We start from the raw sequence: 22,386 nt of genomic DNA, 5'->3' as shown, positions 1-22,386 counted from the left end.
AACAGGTAGGTATAACATGGCTGTTATTAAAAAAAAAAAAAAAAAGTCAAGGCTTTACAACCACTTTACCACAGCTTGCCTGCCTAATTCATATCTCAGTTTAGAATAGTCTGCAGTTGAGCCAATTCACCCTGAGTGAGTGCAGCTCCACAATAAAATGTACTTTTACTTCCTACATAAATATTTCTGAGAAATTATTTTTCTGTACAAAGTTCCTATTTTTTTGTAAACTGTTTACTGAAAAACAGCTTAGTCTGCACTGGGAAAGTACAAGAACCAGTTTTTAGATGTAAAGAGTTATCAACAGTATAAAAAAAGGAACCAAAATAGCAGTCAGCAAATTTGTACAAAATCATAGTTACCTATAGTAGAAATATACAGTTAGCATTCTAGAGATGTTAATGTCTGTATTACTTTTTTTTTGGTCTACCATGGGAATACTCCCAAAAATTAATGAAAATCAACTCCAGATTCACTAGTATTGCCCCTTCTGTAGTCCACTTTGGAACCAACAAATTCTCTATCCCCATCAAGGTAAATCCCAAAGCTTTATGAAGAAATGTTACTTGCAATATGTATCAAAGCCACACCAGGACAAAGTAGTCTAGCATTGGAGGTGAAGATGCCAAAGGGTGTTCCCTCAAGCAGGGGCTCATTAAGGGAAAGTGGTGATTGCACTGGTTGGAAAATCTTGGCCAATCACAATTTCTTCCTAATAAGCCAGAGCCATTGGTGTTTAGATTATGTCTTCCCCATAGGCTTAAACATGAATGGCTGTCTGTGTTAACTGCAGAAATGCTAGTCGTTCAGCAACCCCAAAGTTGCCACCTCTTGGTGCATGAAGAACTGTATGAAGAAGAGGGATGTTTTTTGCAATGTAGGTGTGGTTCAATAAACATGGGTAAACCAGCGCGATTCAGTTATAATAAACAAGGTAAAGAGACAGGTTTTCATTGTGGTAAGTAACATTTTTGCGTATGCTTAGGAACAATAGCTTATAACTCTACTTTACTCTACAGTATGTTTCTGCTACAATACATGTTAAGGTTACAAATGCAATAAATGTGGTATTTCTAAATTGATGTAATAAAAAACACAGCACCACAAAAAGATTAAAAACTGAAATGAAGGAAATAAAAAGTTAGCATATGAATAGTAAAAATAAAAATGTTAACCACTTCAATACACGGCACTTATACACCCTTCCTGCCCAGACCAAATTTTCAGCTTTCAGTGCTCTCACACTTTGAATGCCAATTACTCAGTCATCCAACACTGTTCCCAAACAAAATTTTTATCCTTTTTTTTTTTCATACAAATAGAGATGTCTTTTGGTGGTATTTAATCACCACTAAGTTTTTTATTTTTTGTGACATAAGTGAAAAAAATAGCAAAAATTTTGAAAAGAAAACACTTTAGTTTCTATGATAAAATTTTGCAAATAAGTAGTTTTTGTTCATAAATTTGGGCCAACATTTATACTGCTACATCTCTTTGGTAAAAATAACCCAAATTACCATGTATTATTTGGTCTGTGTGAAAGCTATAAAGTCTACAAGCTATGGTGCAAATCATTAAAAATTGATCACACCTTATGTACTGATGGCCTATCTCATTTCTTGAGGCCCTGAAATGTCAGGAAAGTACAAATACCCCCAAATGACCCCTTTTTGAAAAGTAGACAGTCCAAGGTATTTAGTAAGAGGCATGGTGAGTTTTTTGAAGTTGTAATTTTTTCCCACAATTCTTTGGAAAATTAAGAAATTATTTTTTTTTTTTTCACAAAATTGTCATCACAACAAGTTATTTCTCACACACAGCATATGCATACTTGCAATTACACCCCAAAATACATTCTGCTACTCCTCCTGATTATGGCAATACCACATGTGTGAGACTTTTACACAGCTTGGCCACATAATAGAGGTCCAACATGCAGGGAGCACTGTCAGGTGTTCTAGGAGCATAAATTACACATCTAATTTGCTAATGACCCATTACACTTTTGATCACTCAGATGAACTGTGACAGTTAATCAGGTACTTGAGTACTCCGGTGGACTGTGACAGATACTCGGATACTCAGATGAACTGTGACAGGTAGTCAGGTACTCAGATAGACTATGACAGGTACTTAGATGAACTGTGACAGGTACTCAGATGGGCTGAGACAGGTACCTGGGTACTCAGATGGACTGCGACAGGTACTCCTCAGGTGAACTGTGACAGGTACTCATATGGACTGTGACAGGTACCCAAATGAGCTGTGACAGGTACTCAGGTACTTTGATGGCTGGTGACAGGTCCTCTTTATTGGGTGGGGGGGCAAACCGTGTGTGTTGGTGTACAGCAGTAAAGAGCTGTTACTGCAATCTCCTTCTCACACACGATTGGTGTGCGAGGAGGAGAACCCAGTAACATCTTGTTACTGTGGTTTGTTGACATTCTGTGACCGGCTGTGATTGGACACAGCCGGTCACATGGTAAAGAGCCACTTTACAGGTGCTCTAATCCCTCTCCACTTTATCAACCCCCCCCCCCCCCCAAAAAGACAATTGTCTTTAGTTATACTTTAAATAGGCCAGTAACTCAGTATCTTCCCAGTCTGCCAATTGTCTGGCTGTTATGTTTACTTATTAGCTGTAATATTTTCTGGGTCATTGACCTGGGACAAATATTCTAACCAGGAAGTAAGAGAAAAATCAGTAGTCCTTAAGTCTATATTTGTACTAGCATACTGACCAGGTGTGCCTGGGCACACCCTAATCACTCCGTGCTGTCTCCAGAAATCTGCACCGAAATGCTGCATCCAAGAGTGTATGTAACCCACGCTGCCTATGAAACAGTTTCACAGGCAGCAGATCATGAGACTTGCCAGAGCCGCTCAGTGTATCAAACTGTCACAATGTCACTGCTTTCAGGGAGAGAGACTAGCTGTCAAAAGTCAGGCAATGGAATGGGGTCTGAGCGGGCCGCTACATTTATGTGGCTCCGCCCCCTCTCTGAAGCAGCTCAATTATTGGCTGGTGTTGATAGCGATTGGTCCCGCCCACCCCCGACATCGTGGCTGAGTTGTGAGTCACGATGTTGATGCCGCAGTGTCGGGGGTGGGCGGGAGGAACCAGACCCCATCCCATTGACTGGTGTTTGATAGCTGTTCGGTCCCGCCCACCCCCGACATCACCTCTGACTTTTGACAGCTGGTCTCTCTTGCAAGCAGTGACATTATCTGAAAGTGTCACACACTAAGCGGCTCTGGTAAGTCACACAATCTCATGAATGTGAAACTCCCTCTCCCCTATCAGTGCCAACCAATGCTGCCAACCAGTGCCAATTAGTGCTGCCTATCAGTGCCAACCAATGCTGCCTATCAATGCCAACCAGTGTCAATCAGTGCTGCCTAACAGTGCCAAACTATGCTGCCGATCATTACTGCCTAACAGTGCCAAACTATGCTGCCGATCAGTGCTGCCAGCCAGAGCCCATCAGTGCTGCCAATCAGCGCCCATCAGTGCTGCCAGAGCCCATCAGTGCTGCCAGAGCCCATCAGTGCTGCCAATCAGAGCCACCTATCAGTGCTGCCTATCAGTGCCCAACAGTGCTGCCTATCAGTGCCAATTAGTGTCCATCAGTGCTGCCAATCAGTGCCCAAAAGTACTGCCAATCAAAGCCCATCAGTGCTGCATATCAGTGGCCATCAGTGCCACCTATCAGTGCTGCCAGTCAGTGCTGCCTATCTGTGCCACCTATCAGTGCCCATCAACACTGCCAATCAGTGCAGCCTATTAGCACCCATCAGTTCTGCTCCATCAGTGCCCAGTGCTGCCTATCAGTGCCACCTATCAGTGCCAATCAGGGCCCATCAGTGCGGCCTATCAGTGCTGCCAATCAGTGGAAATCATTGCTGCATAACAGTGCCCATCAGTGTTGCCCATCAGTGCTAACAATCTGTGCTGCCTATCAGTGGACATTAGTGCTGCCAATCAGTGCCACCTATCAGTGTCATTTAAGGCCAGTTTTTAGTGCCAATCAGTGCTGCCAGTGTCCTTCAGTGCTGCCCATCAGTGCTGCTAATCAGTGCCCATCGGTGCTGCTAATCAGTACCCATCAGTGCAGGGATGGAGAGATGAACTCCGCAGCCAGACACATTGTCCATGGGGGGGCACAACTGAAATCTGTTGATGTTTATTAATGCAACATGTCAATCTTTAGTATAATAGGTCATTACCACACTACCACCGGTATTTACAATTAACTACTGAAGGTAAAGTAAAAAAAATGTAAGTAAAAGGCTTGCCGCTAAGCACTGTTACGTGTTCCCATACCACACAGAAAAAGAAAAGTTCAGCGCTAACTTACTAATTAATAACTTAATAATGGTGAAGTCCTCTAATGTATGGAAATCTCAATAACCTTCAATAATACCACAATACCGGTCTCTGTGATACGTAACTTCACATAATACACATCAAACTGAAAACAAGACATAACAAATAAAACTTAGCAGGGATGGTGGAAACCCCTCTACAGATAATTGCAATACAAATTACCTTCAAGTGCAACAGCTTTTTAGTTGGCAGGGTCACACGATTATAGCACTTTGGAATTTTTATTTTTTAGATTGTTACACTTAATTTTCTATGTTTCAGTTACGATTATAATGTGAATTATTGTACTTGAAGTTCATTTTCTACCACCCCTTGCTCTGTGCACTGGTGCGCAGTCATGTAGGAACAGAAAGGGGCCATCCCCAAACTGTTCCCACAAAGTTTGGAGCAGGAAATTGTCCAAAATGTCTTGGTATGCTGATGCCTTAGGAGTTCCCTTCACTAGAACTAAAGGGCCAAGCTCAACCCCAGAGAAACAACCCCACACCATAATCCCTCCTCCAACAAATGATTTGGACCAGTTCACATAGCAAGGTCCATAAAGACATAGATGAGCGAGTTTGTGGTGGAGGAACTTGACTGACCTGCACAGAGTCCTGACCTCAACCCAGTAGAACACCTTTGGGATGAATTTGAGCGGAGACTGCGAGCCAGGCCTTCTCGTCCAACATCAGTGCCTGACCTCACAAATGCGCTTCTGGAAAAATGGTCAAACATTCCAATAGACACACTCCGAAACCTTATGGACAGCCTTCCCTTGAAGAGTTGAAGCTGTTATAACTGCAAAGGGTGGGCCAACTCAATATTGAATCCTACGGACTAAGACTGGGATGCCATCAAAGTTCATGGACGTGTAAAGGCAGGCATCCCAACACTTTTGCAATATAATGTGAAAATATTATAAAAAAATTATATATATATATATATATATATATATATATATATATATATATATATATATATATATATATATATATATATATATATATATATACATATATACACACACACATACACACACATACATATATATATACACACACACACACACACACACACACACACACACACACACACACACACACACACACGTATGCGTACTTGAGCTTTGGGGTGCACACCCTAATGCAATAGGCTGCGCACACCTATGATACTTACTCATAGTATTCAAGCCACAGAGCTGATCTCTGGAATAAGCAAAAGTTGTCAATATACAAGAGAGACATATGTAGTCTTAGTTGATTTAAGTGCTCTTTTTGTATTTCCTCCAGATCTGGGCAGTAATCCAGTGTGAAGCTTTGCTTATGTGCAGCAACTTTCACGTAATAAAGACCAGTCCTCATGCTCACTCATCATGTAGGACAGGGGTCTCCAAACTTTCTAAATAAAAGGGCCAATTTATTGTCCTATAGACTTTAGATGGGCCGGTCTGTGGCCAGCAGGAGTAGAACTTTTCCTGCATCAGTGGGTGTAAACCACCACATTTGGTATTAGGTGAGGAATCATGCCCCATTGTTGGTATCATTGAGAGGAAGAGTCCCCCATCACTGGTGTCAGTAGATGGAATAGTGCCCCATCGTTGGTATCGTTTGTAGGAATAGTGCCCAATTGTTGGTGTCAGTGTGAGAAATGGTGACCCAGTTTTGATGTCAGTTGGCAGAATAGGGTCTCATATCAGTTGGAGGAATAGTGCCCAAAGGGCCAGATAAAGGCAGGCAAAGGGCCACATCTGGCCCCCGAGCCACAGTTTGGAGACCACTGATGTAGGGTGATGGGTCTTGCCTCTAACCCTTCCTGCAGTTTTTGGCAGGCTGCTGTAATAAGTGGGGCTTGCAGGGTCACTCTCACATCTCTGCTCTCTGCAAAGGTTACGTGCAAGAGAGTTACAATATCACTGCTACATTTACAAGGTAAAAACTAGGTTTGCAAAAGCATTTGTTGCACACAAAGTGGATTTATATCCTTTCAGCTATTGAGGAATATATTAAAAAAAAAAAAATGAAAGTTTTGTGCCCGGAGTTCAGCTTTAAGGGAAGGCATGTTGTATTATTGCGTATGTGTGATAGAGTACCATGGCAACGCACTGTAGCATACATACTTGATAATAAATACACAGCTATTCACTTTGCAAGGGAATTTTCCAGAGCTTAGTAATTCTGCTAAAATTTCACTTTGCAATGAATACCCATTCAGGTTTTTTGTTAGTGCATGGTTGGATGATGGACATCATCAGAGCTTCACCTCTTTCACTAAGCTCTGGAGAAAATTCCCTTGCAAAGTGATCATGGAAAAGCTTGTAGTACCACTCAAAGCTGAGGTTAGAGTGTCTCCCCGCCGGTACTCAGAAGATGGAAGCAGGCGTCTGGTTCACTAATCCAGGAGCGTCAAGGTATTGTGCATAAGACATCGCTCAAACCGATCTGGTGCTTGCAAAATGTGTGGCCTCAGCCAGCACTGCTCCGGACACGATCTCTCTTTGAAAGTGGTCTATTTGCCTTTAGAAAAATCAACCCCTTTAATCCCACCCCATCTTCAGTTTGGGCTGCCAGTCCTTCAGCGGTCAACACCCACGCAATCAGAAAAAAATCATAGAGCTTAGTGGTCACAAAGTTAGGAGTTATAACAATGGGAAGTTATTGGCTTGGGGAGCAAAGGGCGCTGGTTGCTTCTATTTACACATAAAGTGCTCTAGATCAGATTGAATGAAATGTGAATTACCAAATACTCAGCCTCCATCTAAAGAGCTTTACAACTTGTTCTTCTTAAATTCAACTTCTCCACAAGAAAATCATAGGAGCCGATTTTAACACGTAAAAACAAGTGTTATTTAAATAAAATGATAATAGGTTTAGCATAAGCAACAAAGACTATTTTCTGTTACTTTTATTGTTTGTCTATACTTTGGCTTTAAAATACTACTGAAGAGGTGTGTAAGGCAATAATCATTGCATAGGGGAATACTGAAAGACACATTGTTGTCTACTGAGTACTGTTGCCATGATCTGTAGCTGTTTTGGTTTGTCCTTTGTTCCTTCCTACTCATGTTCATTCACCACTCATTTGATCAATGCCCTGCAGCTTTCTTTTTTCCCTATCTGAAATATTGTCTGTCTTTCTGCATGCTCCTTATTATCCATGCTACAGCAAATGAAGCTTAGATCTATAGCATATCAAAATATTTTACTAATAAGTATTACAGGCTTTAAAATATTATACTTATAAATATTACATACTTAAAAAAATCAGTAAAACTGATAAAACTACCAGTAAGTGATAAACTATAAGTAAAACTGTTTGTGGCAACTGAAAATAGAAAAATTATGTTTCGCTTAGTCAGGAAACTTGATCACTGAGCTGCAACCTGTCAAACAAAATACAGGGACTCCCATTGCTGACCAAGAGTTAGGTTCAGTGACACAAAGTACAGAATTAGGAAGGTGTCAGACAGGCATTTTCAAAAACAAGGGTCAGTATTTATTTTATGAGCAGTGTCCTTTAATTATGGCAGTTCACAGAATAAGCTAAATGCAAAGGTTTTGCTAAGTTCTGTGCCATGGGCTTTTTTTGCTGATTGTGTATAAAACAAATACAAAATACATATTTATACTTATAATGACTTCCTCAAATTATAATCTAATGCTGAATTGATCGTTTTATTAACCGTTACCCTGGAACTAAAATACCTGTGTTCATTACTTCTGCACATTCTGTTTTGGGGGCATGTACAAATAGAATTGCATCTCTGGAATGTATTTTGTTGCAATGTAAAAAAACATAATTAAAAAAAAAAACTATATATACACACAGAACTATTAAAAATAAACCATTATATTGTTATCAAAAAAATGTCTTGCGCTGTGAATATAATCAAAAATGTATTCAAATAATCAAAATCATGTAGTGCTCATACACCGATGACAGTAAAATGCTATAAGTGCAAAAAAAAAATTCATCCATGTATACATGTAAAGCTGTAAATATGTGCATTCATAAATTATATTATTCAATAAAGTGCCAAGAAAGGTATACAGATTGAATATTTTCAATTTAAGTGCCAATTATTCTGTGCAAAGCATAAAAAACTCAAATGTTCATTCAAAATGACAAATCTTCAAATGTGGCATAAAATTGGTAAATGATATAGGCAGAGGAATCCCAATTCCAAATACTGGTGGTGACACAGGTCCTTCACACGTGCTGAACCACAGTCCGAAAGTGCTCAATAATGAAAGGATGCTTATCAGATGAGCAGACCCCAAACTAGGTCTAGCCATGCATTAGTGGGCAACACCCCCCACTGTGGGTATGCAGTTAACACTCCCTTCACAGGACCCGTATATTAAATGTGTCATCAAGAAGATCACCCATTATATTAATGTCCAACTGTTTTGCAACTGGCATTGTGTATGTATATTGACCTATTGGTTGTTACCCATTTTGTTCAGCGGTTATATAAACTGCCCATTCTCTTTTTTGCCCTGTACTAACGGATATGTACGACATCTACTTAATGCAAAGTCTATTTTTATGGCTCTTCTGACCATGCTATTGTTTTATTTTGTAAAAATCTAATAAACTTAGATTAAACCAAAAATAAATACCATGAGATGATGGTGTTAAACTGAACAGTAATTCAAACACTACTTCTAACTTTTCTAACACTGAAAACTTGAAATCTCACCTTTCGTCCTTTCACTTTCCAGACAGACTGCATTATTCTTTTCTTACTAAGCTGGCTGAAAAAGTTATATATACACCATTCATGAGCGCAGGGGAATTCATAAAAATGTACAACTAGGAAGAAACCTGATAAAAATGAAATGTGTTTGTCTTAAGCGTTCAACCTTTCCGGATTGTTATCATTTTCAGTAATTTAATGATATCATGACAAAATCTGAAAGCACATTTATCAATATCATACCAGATCATATTTGGGCAACAAAAACATGCAAATCTGCCAACTGTGCCACTGAGCTATTATTTACTTCTACAGCATAGCACCAACACAGGTAATGTATACATTTGATGGCTCTCCTAGATTTGAAACATATTCCCTGAAAGGGATAACCCAAAAGTGAGTTATGCGTTATTGTACAGGGATGAAAGAAATAAAAAATAGCAAATTTAATATGATTGTAATTTTAAGTTACTAAGTCAGCTATCAAATGGATATCTCAATTAGAAGTTAATACAAAATTCTTGGCAGGGATAGACAAATACTAAATAGGATCATAGCAAATTAAACAAAACCAGAGTTTGTAGTTCAACCTTATTTTTATTCACTTTTATATGAAAAATAGACATGCCATATGTCATACAGTATGTTGAATGTTCAATAGCATACTGTATCTTGTACAAGAATTCCTTCAAAGGCGGTAAGTGTTGATGTCAGTTTAGCTTTTTGTCTGGAAGGGAGTTTACAAAAGATGTGGTGGGCCAGTCAATTAGACCATCTATAAAATCTGTGGCATGTTGAGTGTCTTGACTTGCGCCAACTGTTGATGGGATGTTTTAGTCCATCCCTCAACCCTTATGCCCTGTAAACATGACCGGTTTTGCCATTGGAATAAACTCTGAAGGTTTTTCCGATGGAGTTAGGACGAGAGGGCATATTTCACTTTTGGATCTATCCATGGTGGGGCTCCTAGGTCAATATAGTTGAGACATTGTTCGATGGTGGCTACCCAAAGCTTAGTATCTTAGTGGTGCATCCAGTCTAATACTCTAATGCAGGGGTCTCAAACTGGCAGCTCTCCAGCTGTTGCAAGACTACAAGTCCCATCATGCCTGTGCGAGTCATGCTTGTAACTGTCAGCCTTGCAATGCCTCATGGATTTGTAGTTTCGCAACAGCTGGAGGGCCACCAGTTTGAAATCCCTGCTCTAAAGAGCACTGATGCCCTATAGTATAAAGCAGTGGTCTCCAAACTGTGGCCCGCAGGCCAGATGGGGCCCTTGCTATCCTGTACCCAGCCCTTGGGGCACCGTTCCACTCATTGACACCAATAGTAGGGCATAGTTCCTGCCACTGAAACCAAAGATGGGCCACTATTCTTCCCACTTATACCAATGGTGGGGCACTTTTCTTCCTTCTACTGACCACAGGCAATACCTAATTTGTTTTGTTCCCAATGACCACCAAGTCTGAGGCATAATTTAATCACACTGATGCTGGGACATTTTCTACCCCCACTTTCCACAATCTGTCACCCCTAAAGGCTAAAGGACAGTAAATTGGCCCTTCATTTAGAAAGTGTGTAGAGCCCTGGTATAGAGCAATGTTTGGAGTGCCTGCTCCTCCTCTAAGTTTATGGAGAGAAAATATTTTATGATGTAGTCTTGGAAGACTTGATCCCTAGATAAATTTTGTATAGTTGTATTGCAATTTTTGGAGGAACAAACAGGGAATTATAATAGGGGGAGTTTGAAATAAATTCCTAGGGCTGATGTCCATTTTTAGGATTTTAATTTTACAGAACCAAGAGAACATTTTACGATCTTAGGTTTGAAGGTCTGTTACTGTTCTCTGAAGTAATGGTTGGTAGTTCAATATGAACAACTGGGACAAATCAGAACGCATTTGACTCCCACGGTATTTTAGTGATTGAGAGCATAATTTGAAGGGAAAACTGGATTGAATACTACAATTTTTAAAATGATCACAGAATAGATTCAGAACATCTAAAACAAGGTATAGACTTTCAGTTTTTTTTCCTTTAAACCAGCGTGTTGAATGAAAAAAAAAAAAAAAAAACTGGCAGCTCTCTGCATCAACACAAGTGATGTTGATCTAGAGAGCTCTCCTGCAGGGTCTATGAATTCTGATGGGGGGACTCCCCCCAGAATAAACAGATTAGTGCTTGCAGCCATTTACAGTCTTTAGACTGGTTTCTGTTGAACAGCCAGTGGTACACACAGACCGAAAGTAGGTTGGTTCCTGTTGAATACCCTGTTTAAGGCCCAATCTTATAAAAACCTATGTGTGACACCCAGTAGTGTATTTAGGTTTTGTGCTGCCCTAGGCCTGACTAAACTCGTGCAACCCCTAATTTAAATATGACCCACCCCTTCCTGTCAAGGCCACACCCCTATTTAAGACCCACTCTGAAATTTTCGAGTGGGGACACTAGTTCTGGGGGCCTAGGGGGGAATGGATTCCCTTAATTTGCATAGATTTCCTCGCACTTCCTGTTTGGCTATAGGGCAGGAAGTGAAGGGAAATCTCTGCAATGGGACAGGGATGGTAAAAAATAAACTGACAGGGGCTATAACCCTCCCTTATTCGATCCAAAATGAAAAAAAAAAAAAAAAAAAAAAGCGATCCCTATAGTTCTACTTTAAGCACACATTTCTGAAATTTTATGGAGAGGACTAAGAAGATATAACCATGCCAGTGGTGCAGCAGAAAACATATAGCACAGTGAGGAAGGTTTGTGGTCCAGGATGAGAGGACAGTCAAAATTAGAAGCGTTGCCCCCCCACAGTTGCGGAATGCCGGCCACCTGCATACCGGAAGCAGTGCGGCCGATTTATGGGGGCACTAGACTAATTTGCTTCTCAGCCCAGTCCACCCCATAAGACTGGCGCTACACTAACAGTGTATCACAAGCCGGCGGGGACTCTTTCCGTGCTGCCCCCCTGCAAAGTGCTGCCCTAGGCCTGGGCCTTGTTGGCCTAGGCCAGGATACATTGTTGGCGACACCTATTTTTCCATCAAAGGATGCCTTCAACCTACTATGCCTGTTTCCAGGAGTTCAATTCCAGCCTCAACTTTTAATTTAGCTTTGGATAGAGAAGAAAAGTTTTTTTATAGCTTTCTGTATCATCATTAGGGATGGGGCCGATGTTGGAGTCGAACTCCAACACCGGGTTTTTTGGCCATTCGCCAAATTCCAAACATTATGGGGCGTTTGCGGCAAATTCGACCACCGTGGAATGCCCCATGATGCACTGCGAGATCACAATGCATTGACGTCTGATGATTGACCAAAGCATGCACCTGACCTGCATGCTTTGGCCAATCACAGCGCGCTCTGCTGCGAGAGCCATGACTGGCCAAAGCAGAGTGCCTTTAGCCAATCATGGCTCCAGGGGCTAAGTCCACGCCCCACACTATATAAGGCTGCTTACATGGCAGCCGTATATAGTGTTATCTTAATCATTGAGAGAACATTAGCTGGAGGCAGGTTAGTTAGTGGCGTGCAAACAGTTTAATGTACTCACTTTTGTGAGATACTGTAAATAAAAAAAAATTTAAAAAAATTATAGATAGAGAGAGATATAGATATATATATATATATATATATATATATATATATATATATATATATATATATATATATATATATATATATATATATATATATATATATATATATATTATATACACACACACACACACACACACACACACACACACACACACATATACATACACACACAGTGGGGACGGAAAGTATTCAGACCTTAAATTTTTCACTTTTTGTTAATTGCAACCACTTGCTAAAATCATTTAATGAGGAAAAAAATGAACTTAATGTACACACAGAACCCCATAGACAGAAAAACACAGAATTGTTGACATTTTTGCAGATTTATTAAAAAAGAAAAACTGAAATATCACATGGTATTCAGACCCTTTACTCAGTATTTAGTAGAAGGACCCTTTTGATCTAATACAGCCATGAGTCTTTTTGGGAAAGATGCAACAAGTTTTTCACACCTGGATTTGGTAATCCTCTGCCATTCCTACTTGCAGATCCTCTCCAGTTCTGTCAGGTTGGATGGTAAACGTTGGTGGACAGCCATTTTAGGTCTCTCCAGAGATGCTCAATTGGGTTTAAGTCAGAGCTCTGGCTGGGCCATTCAAGAACAGTCATGGAGTTGTTGTGAAGCCACTCCTTCGTTATTTTAGCTGTGTGCTTAGGGTCATTGTCTTGTTGGAAGGTAAACCTTCGGCCCAGTCTGAGGTCCTGAGCACTCTGGAGAAGGTTTTCATCCAGGATATCCCTGTACTTGGCCGCATTCATCTTTCCCTCGATTGCAACCAGTCGTCCTGTCCCTGCAACTGAAAAACACCCCCACAGCATGATGCTGCCACCACCATGCTTCACTGTTGGGACTGTATTGGACAGGTGATGAGCAGTGCCTGGTTTTCTCCACACATACCGCTTAGAATTAAGGCCAAAAAGTTCTATCTTGGTCTCATCAGACCAGAGAATCTTATTTCTCACCATCTTGGAGTCCTTCAGGTGTTTTTTTAGCAAACGCCATGCGGGCTTTCATGTGTATTGCACTGAGGAGAGGCTTCCGTCGGGCCACTCTGCCATAAAGCCCCGACTGGTGGACGGCTGCAGGGATGGTTGACATTCTACAACTTCCTCCCATCTCCCGACTGCATCTCTGGAGCTCAGCCACAGTGATCTTTGGGTTCATCTTTACCTCTCTCACCAAGGCTCTTCTCCCCTGATAGCTAAGTTTTGCCGGACGGCCGGCTCTAGGAAGGGTTCTGGTCATCCCAAACGTCTTCCATTTAAGTATTATGGAGGCCACTGTGCTCTTAGGAACCTTAAGTGCAGCAGAAATGTTTTTGTAACCTTGGCCAGATCTTTGCCTTGCCACAATTCTGTCTGAGCTCTTCAGGCAGTTCCTTTGACCGCACGATTCTCATTTGCTCTGACATGCACTGTGAGCTGTAAGGTCTTATATAGACAGGTGTGTCTATACAAGTCCAATCAGTATAATCAAACACAGCTGGACTCAAATGAAGGTGTAGAACCATCTCAAGGATGATCAGAAGAAATGGACAGCACCTGAGTTAGATATATGAGTGTCACATCAAAGGGTCTGAATACTTAGGACCATGTGATATTTCAGTTTTTCTTTTTTAATAAATCTGCAAAAATGTCAACAATTCTGTGTTTTCTGTCAATATGGGGTGCTGTGTGTACATTGAGGAAAAAAAAATGAACTTAAATAATTTTAGCAAATGGCTGCAATTAACAAAGAGTGAAAAATTTAAGGGGGTCTGAATACTTTCCGCCCCCACTGTATATATGACATGTTTATTATTTAAAAAAAACAAAAACTTTACAATATCTTTAAAAAAAATGAACTCGGGATAGGCTTTAAACATAAAAGAATCCATAACTGTGTGGACATCTCATGGAAGTCATTTCATCTGATCATAGTCCCACATGGCCACTGTATCATATAGTGGCAAAGACATAAGAGGACATTTTATAGGACAATGTGTACTTTAGGACTTTATGGCGTAAGCCCTATTGCCCCATATTCCAGGATGATAATATCCCTAAATACATTAAACAGTGGTTTCATGAACTTCAAAATGAAGTTAAATGTCTTTACTCTGGAACACAGAATGCACAGTCAAAGTCTACCTTCTTCATCTGAATACAAGCGATTTGCACTAAATGAAAATTGTACCAATACTCCTTAAATGATCCTTGGCATTAAAATTATATCAGGTGTTTCCAATATATCGTCCACTCAGTATTATGCTATGCATTAATTTATTTATTCTCCCTATTAATATAGTACTGACATATTAAATAATTTTAGAGAGTGCATACAATTATTTGTATTGTTCCCAGTACCATAAGGGGTCTTACAATGTGATGTTTCTACCACACTCATACACAAACTAAGGTTAAATTGGAAGGAAGCCAAAAAACCCACCACCATGTATTTGGATTGTTAGAAAGAACCAGGAGGTCTGTGAGAACAACAAAAGTCCAGGCAGATAGTGCCCCATGTAGGGCTGCAAGATGAGAGTATAGTAACTTAGCCACTCTGTCTTCCATATGAATTTTGATTTATTTTGCCACGGAGATTGCTTTTTAGCCAATAAATGGTATCTATTTTGTATATTTGGTATAATTCCAAAACAGTACAGCATTTCACTCAATACAAAAAAAAAAAAAAAAAAAAAAAAAAAAGGAAGGAGGAGGATATATAATATTTAAGTTGCCCTTTAAAAAAACTCTAGCACTTTTGTTTCAAAGGAAGACATATTAATGTTGCTTAATTGATCTAATACACATATTAAAATTATTTTAACCAATAACAAAGAAAAAGTTTTTGTCAGTTTTTTTCAGCTTATAAACAGTCTACCAAAGGTATTTATTAAAACATAAATAAAAACCTAATGTGTCTTAAAAATAATTTAGGAAGGCATATGGTCATTGTCAAGTTAGTGCATAAGATGCTGCTAAATTTGGATTGGACAGCTAAGTATTGATGACCTCTGGTTACATGAGGGTTAATGTCGATAAAGTGTGGGACTAGCATAACATGGATTTTTAATTGCCACAGGTAGTGAGATTTGCACTTCTGCCTTTTTTCTTTCTACTGTTTTGTTGAATAAGCAATAGGTGTATTAAAGGATAAGTTCACCTTTCATAACACGTTTCATGTTACATCCTTATTCAGGTTGTCACTTAATCAGCAGCCCCCGCATCCCTCCCCTCCCAAGAGCGGGGGATCCTCTCCCTGCACCTGCTGTCACAATTTAAAACAGAGTGCAGCAGTGTCATTCATTCATAGAGCTCTGGGAATGAGAGAACTACAACTACATTCAACCATTGTGGCTGACGGCTTGTACTTCTCAATAAACTATGAGGGCGCCAGTGAGCGATCTCGTAGTTAATCAATTCTTCCTGGACTCAGGTAACTGCCTGCCTGTGCAAGGTATGGGCAGACTGCTACACTGACAGTCTGCAGGAGCCTGACACTGCACCCCCGAATACTTTACAGGCTCCTAATAAAAAATAATAAATGCACTTTTTTTACCTGCAAAAAGATGTGCATGTATTATTTTTTTTTAGAAAGGTGAACTTAGCCTTTAAAAGCTTTAAAAGTTTACATACACAGTCACATAAAATACCTTAAGTTGAAGTTTATAATAAGATAGACAAAGAGTTTTGAGGGTTTTTCGACTATGACATTGAACTAGTGAATTGCAAAGATTTTTTTTTTTTTTTTTAAATGTTAAAAGCAACATACCTTTAAAGCCTGAAGCTTTCAGCCACTTCGCAGACATGATCTAGTTCTACACTGCTTCCTTGCCAGAAACATATAATTATAAATGGGGAAGTCATGTTGCGTAATAGAAAATTCACAGGAAATTGTACGTCTCTTGATAGTAAATCATAAGGAACAACAACTTCATTATTGAGACATAATGATAACTGAAGGGTTTTCCTTTATATAGGTATTTGATTTTCCCCAAGACAAAATTGCTCTCAAAATGTGAGGTAGGTTAATTATTAAAGTCCAAAGGAACCCTTATGATTTATTACTGCAATATAGTCATATACAGTACAGTAATAGATCTTTTTTCTTTATTTATTATCATCCGTAGCAAGGGTTACAAAAATATCCTGCACTGGCAGCACATAGGAAAGTCAGACCACTACTCTCACACACAAGCAGTTTCCTGGCTCTCGAGCAATGCGACCCCCCAACACTGTTCCAACCTCAGCTCTGCTCAGGGAACTTAATTTTTATGGCATATCAATATTAAAAGGAAATACTGTAACATGTACAAAATATAAGAAATATACAGCACGTTCCAAACGTAATCTCAGTAGTATTGACACAAGACCCGCTAATGGGATTTTTTAGGGCATAAAATTCAACATGTTATAAAAAGTTAATATACTTTATTGACATGTTGGTTGTGAATGTACAGAAATAACCACATTCAAACTGTCAAAGGACTCATATGACAAAGAGAAACCCAACGCATTTCGAAAACTTAAAGTTTCTTCTTCTGGGTTGGGTGGTTACAGTACAAGGCTTTTCCTGTAAATGCAAACATAACATATGGGAAACCACATCATTTAACCACTAGGGGTCCGTGCTATAGCCGAAAGACAGCTACAGCGTGGCGCTCAATTGCCGGGAGGGCGTCCCTGGACATCCTCCTGTTTACATCCCCCCTGTGCGCCCCTGCGGGCGTGGATCGGGGAAGTTCTCTGTTGGCTGTGTCCCTTGGACACAGCCAATCACAGATCGTGCTAAATGGCCAATCACAGCGGCCCTTTAGTACTCGATCGGAGCTTTCAATGAGAGATGATCTCAAGTGTAAACATATGAGATCATCTCTCATTGCCGGCTCTCCCTCCTCACACGGAGACCGCGTGTGAGGAGGGAGAGCTTCTGTGCTGCAGTGTGAGTTAAAACAGTATATAAAAAAAGTGAATACAGTGCCCACAGTACAAATCAGTGCCATCTGTCATCAGTGCCACGTATCAGTGCCACGTATCAGTGCCATCAGGGTCACGTGTCAGTGCCATCTGTCAGTGCCACATCAGTGTCACGTGTCATCAGTGCCTTCTGTCATCAACAATGTCTAGAAGATTATTTTCAGCCGAGGAGGCGTACAAAATTCTTGTGGCCGACGAGAGCAACAGGGAGCTTTCTGCTTCGGATTCCTCCTCATATTCAGATTCGGAGTCTGACACTGACTACGAGCCTGTCCTAAGCAGTGGAACACTGACAGTCTCAGAGGAGGATGAGAGTCCGCCCGCCAGAAGAAGGAGTTCTGGTGAGCAGTGCCATCCACCAGCACCGCAGTGCCATCTACCAGCACCGCAGTGCCTCGGCAAAGGCCACGTACCAGTGCGGTGTCACCTCAGTCCCAAAGGTTTAGGTCCCATGCCAGCCTTCCCTATTCCCTTCAGAACTCCTTGTGGCTTCCTCCTAATTCAGGAGAAGCTATCATTACCCCTTTCACTGCCCAGCCAGGAGTCTAGGTGGACACACAAAATGTTTCCCCGATTGATTTTTTCCATTAAATGTTTACTGAGGACATGCTAGCATCAATTGTGGTCCAGTGCAACCTGTATGCACAACAATTCATAGCAAGTAACCCAACGTCCTATTATGCCCGTTCCTACGAGTGGAGAGCCCTAACAGTGGAGGAGTTTAACATTTTTTTTGGGCCTCACTTTCTGTGTTGGACTAACCAAAAAAAATGAATTATGTTCATATTGGTCAACCCTCCCCATCCACCACATGCCCATCTTTTCCTCAGTAATGCCCAGAACCAGATATCTCACGATGAGTTTCCTACACCATAATGACAATACCCAGTGCCCTTCCCGAAATGACCCAAATTTTGACAAGCTTTATAAAATTCGGCCACTACTAAATAATTTTTCTGAAATCTTCCCCCAGTTGTTTACCCCAGACCAACACATATGTGTGGATGAGTCCCTTATCAAATTTTCTGGCAGGCTGGGCCTAAAACAATTTATTCCCACTAAAAGGGCACGATATGGGGTGAAGCTGTATAAATTTTGCGACCGAGCCACAGGGTATACATATGCCTTCATGGTATACTAAGGGAAGGAAACCCAGCTGCATCCCCCTAATTGCCCAGACTACATCGGATCAAGCAGGAAAGTCATTTGGGAACTCAGAAAACCCACTCCTGGAGAAAGGCTACCATTTGTACGTAGATAACTTTTATATAAGTTTGCCCCTGTTCCGCAACTTTCACAGAAAGAACACTCCAGCATGTGGCACCGTAAGGACGAACCGGAAGGGCTTTCCTCAGAGCCTCATCAACAAGAAGCTAGGAAGAGGGGAGATGGCGAGATTATGGAATGAGGAAATTCTGGCTGTGAAGTGGAGGGACAGAAGGGATTGTCTACGTGCTTTCTTCGATCCACAACAATACATTCGTTGAGATCACCAGAAGGAATGGCCCAATCCAAAAACCAACCTGTACCCACGAATACAATACGTTCATGGGGGGTGTTGACTTCAACGACCAAATGCTCGAACCCTACCTTGCCACAAGACGAACATACCAGTGGTATGAAAAAGTTTCAATTTATTTGTTTCATTTGGCCATATACAACAGCTACGTTATCTATCGCAACTCCACTGAAAGCCCCAAATCCTTCCTTGGCTACCAGGAGGAAATCACCACTGTCCTTATATTCCCAAACGGCCCCAACAGAAAACATTCGATCCGATGTGATTAGCAGACTCTCTGAACGCCACTTTCCCGATAAAATCCCTCCCAGACCAACAGGCCAAATAAGTCAGAAAAAATGCCGGGTGTGCTCCAGAGCAGGAGTTAGAAGAGACACCACTTATTGTCCCCAATGTCTTTCCCAACCAGGCCTCTGCATAGTTGACTGTTTCCGCCGTTACCATACTTCACTAAATTATTACTGAAGTATGGTAAACATAACCCTCACTTCCTGCCATTTATCTTCACACCCCTTATGCCTCTACTTGCTCTGTAACTGACCCTGGCTTGTTAATCGACCACGCTTCTGCCTACCGATTCTGTTCATACCTCTGCCTGATCTGGAACTGACCCTGGCTTGTTATTTGACCACGCTTCTGCCTACCGATTCTGTTCATACCTCTGCCTGATCTGGAACTAACCCTGGCTTGTTATTTGACCATGCTTCTGCCTACCGATTCTGTTCATACCTCTGCCTGATCTGGAACTGACCCTGCCTCTTGGACTAATCTTGTACCCTGCCACTGGACTAGTGGGATTCATAACACAGGGGTCTCACATATGTGAGGGGCTCCAGAATTGTTTTTCTGGATGAAGAAAACTATTTTTTTTGTTTTCTCATTCCTAGATTAGGGTCTGGAGACTCGGAGGCTTCAAAGAGATTTGGGTGGGAGAAGCCTCTACTCCTGTCCCCATTCTGTCCTGAACGAGTCCCTACTTCTGCCTGCTGCCTGTAGGACCTATGCCATCATACCTCTGCCTGTCGCATGAACTGACCACACCACATGGACCATGTTCCTGCCTACTACCAGGACCAATATTTTGGCACTGCTGACAATCTCTGCCTGCACTGACCCTGGACTGTATATAGACAGTATCCCTGCCTGCTGCCTGTACTGACTATGGACAGTATTCCTGCCTGTTGCCGGGACAATTGCGTTCACTTTTGCTGACCAAGCCCCTGCCTGCTGCCTGGACCAGTGCTATCTCCCTGTGGACAACTGCGCTACTAAAACCACAGGTAATCTTTTGTTTACCCTTTGCTCAGCGGAATGTATTTTGGGGTGTAATTCTTGGTATGTGCATGCTATGTGTCCCTAGAACACCTGATGGTGTTCCTTGCATGTTGGGCCTCTGTATGTGGCCAGGCTGTGTAAAAGCCTCACACATGTGGTATCGCCATACTCAGGAGGAGTAGCAGAATGTATTTGGGGTGTAATTTTTGCTATGTACATGCTATGTGTTGGAAATACCTTATAAATGGACAACTTTGTGTAAAAAAAAAAAAAAAAAAAAAAAAAAAAAGTGTTTTCATTTTTTCCCCACATTTTCTAAAAACTTCTGGGAAAAAAAATGAACCGTTGAAAAGATGCCTCATAGATTATACGTTGGGGTGTTAGCTTTCCAAAATGGGGTCACTTTGTGGGCGTTTCCATTGTCCTGGTGCTCCAGGGCCTTCAAAATTGTAATAGGTAGTCAACAAGTTAGATGTGTCATTTATGCTCCTAGAACAACTGATGGGGCTCCCTGCATGTTGGGCCTCTCTATATGGCTAGGCTGTGAAAAAGTCCCACACATGTGGTATTGCCATACTTAGAAGGAGTAGCAGAATGTATTTTGGGGAGTCATTTGTGGTATACACATGCCATGTGAGAGAAATAACCTATTACAATGACAATTTTGTGGAAAAAAAATCTTCATTTTGCAAAGAATTGTGGGGAAAAAAAATGACAACATCAAAAAACTCACCATGCATCTTACTAAATACCTTGGAATGTCTACTTTCAAAAAAGGGGTCATTTGGAGGGTATTTGTACTTTCCTGGCTTGTTCGGGTCGCAAGAAATGATAGGCCACCAGTACATCAGGTGTGATTAATTTTTTAGGATTTGCACCACAGCTTGTAGACTCTAACTTTCACACAGACCAAATAATATCCACTAATTTGGGTTATTTTTACCAAAGATATGTAGCAGTATAAATTGTGGCCAAAATTTATGAAGAAAAATTAATATTTTGAAAAATTTTAATCACAGAAACTAAGAAAAATTCGTTTTTTTTTCAAAATTTTCTGTCTTTTTTCAATTATAGCGCAAAAAATAAAAAACCCAGGAGGTGATCAAATACCACCAAAAGAAAGCTCTATTTGAGTAATTGTCATTCAAAGTGTGAGAGCACCGAAAGCTGAAAATTGGTCTGGTCAGGAGGGGGGGGGGTTTAAGTGCCCAGTAGGCAAGTGGTTAAAAGCACAAAGGTTTGTTTGCCGCTGCATGCTACCAGAAGTCCAGCTATCAGACACTGAGACCCGCATTGCTCCACCCACACAAGGTTGGAGGGAAGCCCACGTGATCACCACTAGACCTCCATGAGACCAATCTGAGCTTCACAGTCATAGAACCAGCCGCAAAGAGAAGGCAGAGGGAGGGGGTAACATCAGATAGAAGTCCTAAGAATAGGTGATTATGGTGGAGTAATTTAATCTTTTAAGATGGCTGCTAGACCATGCTCTCCAATAGGGCCAAAACAGATAGGAGTGTGGTTTCCCTTCTTTTTCCTTCATCTCAATTGAGGACATGTGCATTGTGGTGCATTTTTTATGCGTTTCATCTTATTCAAAATGCAACAAGTTCTACTTTTGTTGTCTGCACTGGAACGCATTGCACTGGTGTGAATTAGGGCCATTGGAATCCACGTTAAACCTTGTCCATGCATTTTTGATGCAGAATAAAAACGCAATAGACTGCATTTGGTGTGAACCAGCCCCAAGAGAGCTAGCCATAAGTCATTCCTGCTCTGTCCATGATGCTGCTCAGCTGAAGCACTCTCCTAAGGTCAGATACAACTTTCACACTTTAAGGGATTACTCATTTTGTGTGTAATCCTGGCATCACAAGCAGCCAGAATCTCCCTCCATCTGGTAGGGTTTGCTCCATGTACAATGTACACTTTACACCATGCTTCTGTATGTGGCTGCATTCCTCCCTGCTGGCCTCC

The 22,386-nt window shown here is 41.0% G+C and overlaps 1 protein-coding gene across 1 annotated transcript in view; it reads right to left on the bottom strand.

Annotated features, from left to right (window-relative positions):
- LOC141147887 (programmed cell death 1 ligand 2-like) overlaps positions 1 to 16,531 on the bottom strand; it is a 44,177-nt gene extending 27,646 nt beyond the window's left edge. The window contains exon 1 of the mRNA XM_073635052.1: positions 16,411 to 16,531. The gene's annotated coding sequence lies outside the window, so the exon portion shown is untranslated. The remainder of the gene's footprint in view (positions 1 to 16,410) is intronic.
- Positions 16,532 to 22,386: the final 5,855 nt, after the last annotated feature.

Source organism: Aquarana catesbeiana, linkage group LG01 (genome assembly GCF_042186555.1).
Source record: "Aquarana catesbeiana isolate 2022-GZ linkage group LG01, ASM4218655v1, whole genome shotgun sequence".
NCBI classification, from domain to species: domain Eukaryota; kingdom Metazoa; phylum Chordata; class Amphibia; order Anura; family Ranidae; genus Aquarana; species Aquarana catesbeiana.
The sequence above is the reverse complement of the archived record's forward strand: the minus strand, read 5'-3'. Positions and strand labels throughout refer to the sequence as shown.